The sequence below is a fragment of the Oncorhynchus keta genome, unplaced genomic scaffold, assembly GCF_023373465.1.
Source record: "Oncorhynchus keta strain PuntledgeMale-10-30-2019 unplaced genomic scaffold, Oket_V2 Un_contig_2124_pilon_pilon, whole genome shotgun sequence".
In the NCBI taxonomy this organism is placed as follows: domain Eukaryota; kingdom Metazoa; phylum Chordata; class Actinopteri; order Salmoniformes; family Salmonidae; genus Oncorhynchus; species Oncorhynchus keta.
Window position 1 is genome coordinate 52,501 of NW_026282374.1, and position 2,500 is coordinate 55,000.

The window sequence follows — 2,500 nt, forward strand, 5'->3', positions numbered from 1 at the left end:
CTGTCTGTAACACTGTGTCCTACAGAGAGAAGGCTGTCTGTAACACTGTGTCCTACAGAGAGAAGGCTGTCTGTAACACTGTGTCCTACAGAGAGAAGGCTGTCTGTAACACTGTGTCCTACAGAGAGAAGGCTGTCTGTAACACTGTGTCCTACAGAGAGAAGGCTGTCTGTAACACTGTGTCCTACAGAGAGAAGGCTGTCTGTAACACTGTGTCCTACAGAGAGAAGGCTGTCTGTAACACTGTGTCCTACAGAGAGAAGGCTGTCTGTAACACTGTGTCCTACAGAGAGAAGGCTGTCTGTAACACTGTGTCCTACAGAGAGAAGGCTGTCTGTAACACTGTGTCCTACAGAGAGAAGGCTGTCTGTAACACTGTGTCCTACAGAGAGAAGGCTGTCTGTAACACTGTGTCCTACAGAGAGAAGGCTGTCTGTAACACTGTGTGCTACAGAGAGAAGGCTGTCTGTAACACTGTGTCCTACAGAGAGAATGCTGTCTGTAACACTGTGTCCTACAGAGAGAAGGCTGTCTGTAACACTGTGTCCTACAGAGAGAAGACTGTCTGTAACACTGTGTCCTACAGAGAGAAGGCTGTCTGTAACACTGTGTCCTACAGAGAGAAGACTGTCTGTAACACTGTGTCCTACAGAGAGAAGGCTGTCTGTAACACTGTGTCCTACAGAGAGAAGACTGTCTGTAACACTGTGTCCTACAGAGAGAAGGCTGTCTGTAACACTGTGTCCTACAGAGAGAAGGCTGTCTGTAACACTGTGTCCTACAGAGAGAAGGCTGTCTGTAACACTGTGTCCTACAGAGAGAAGGCTGTCTGTAACACTGTGTCCTACAGAGAGAAGGCTGTCTGTAACACTGTGTCCTACAGAGAGAATGCTGTCTGTAACACTGTGTCCTACAGAGAGAAGGCTGTCTGTAACACTGTGTCCTACAGAGAGAAGGCTGTCTGTAACACTGTGTCCTACAGAGAGAAGGCTGTCTGTAACACTGTGTCCTACAGAGAGAAGGCTGTCTGTAACACTGTGTCCTACAGAGAGAAGGCTGTCTGTAACACTGTGTCCTACAGAGAGAAGGCTGTCTGTAACACTGTGTCCTACAGAGAGAATGCTGTCTGTAACACTGTGTCCTACAGAGAGAAGGCTGTCTGTAACACTGTGTCCTACAGAGAGAATGCTGTCTGTAACACTGTGTCCTACAGAGAGAAGGCTGTCTGTAACACTGTGTCCTACAGAGAGAAGGCTGTCTGTAACACTGTGTCCTACAGAGAGAAGGCTGTCTGTAACACTGTGTCCTACAGAGAGAAGGCTGTCTGTAACACTGTGTCCTACAGAGAGAAGGCTGTCTGTAACACTGTGTCCTACAGAGAGAAGGCTGTCTGTAACACTGTGTCCTACAGAGAGAAGGCTGTCTGTAACACTGTGTCCTACAGAGAGAAGGCTGTCTGTAACACTGTGTCCTACAGAGAGAAGGCTGTCTGTAACACTGTGTCCTACAGAGAGAAGGCTGTCTGTAACACTGTGTCCTACAGAGAGAATGCTGTCTGTAACACTGTGTCCTACAGAGAGAATGCTGTCTGTAACACTGTGTCCTACAGAGAGAAGGCTGTCTGTAACACTGTGTCCTACAGAGAGAAGGCTGTCTGTAACACTGTGTCCTACAGAGAGAAGGCTGTCTGTAACACTGTGTCCTACAGAGAGAAGGCTGTCTGTAACACTGTGTCCTACAGAGAGAAGGCTGTCTGTAACACTGTGTCCTACAGAGAGAATGCTGTCTGTAACACTGTGTCCTACAGAGAGAAGGCTGTCTGTAACACTGTGTCCTACAGAGAGAAGGCTGTCTGTAACACTGTGTCCTACAGAGAGAAGGCTGTCTGTAACACTGTGTCCTACAGAGAGAAGGCTGTCTGTAACACTGTGTCCTACAGAGAGAAGCTGTCTTACTGGTTTCCTACTTATCTTTCTTAACACTGTGTTCTACAGAGAGAAAGTCATCTTAACACTTTCTTCAGGAGACTGTAACCTTCTCCACCAGACTGCTGTCTGTCTTCCTACAGATGGTGTCTGTAACACTGTCTGCCTACGCTTCTGTAACACTGTGTCCTCAGAGAGATCTCTATGCCTCCTAACAGAAGGCTGTCTGTAACACTGTGTCCTACAGACTCTGGCTGTCTGAATACTGTTAACAGAGAGAATTCTGTAAACTGTGTCAACTAACTACTGGGTTTAATACCCTTAGAGATATGTAATTCAATGTCAACTAACTACTGGGTTTAATCTTTCTTAAGATATGAATTGAATGTCAACTTTTACTGGGTTAGACCACCTTCTTAAGATATGAGTCTTTCGGATGGTCAACTAACTACTGGGTTTGTACCTCTTAAGATCTGAATTCAATGTCGACAGAAGGACTGGGTTTAACTCTGGGTTGAATACTGTTAACAGATTAATTCAAGGTCAACTAACTACTGGGTTTAATACCATTAAGA

General features: G+C 46.0%; 1 protein-coding gene across 1 annotated transcript in view; it reads right to left on the reverse strand.

Annotated features, from left to right (window-relative positions):
- The window catches only part of LOC118383614 (ryanodine receptor 2-like), a 19,271-nt gene that overhangs the window by 6,476 nt on the left and 10,295 nt on the right, over positions 1-2,500 (reverse strand). The window lies entirely within an intron of this gene.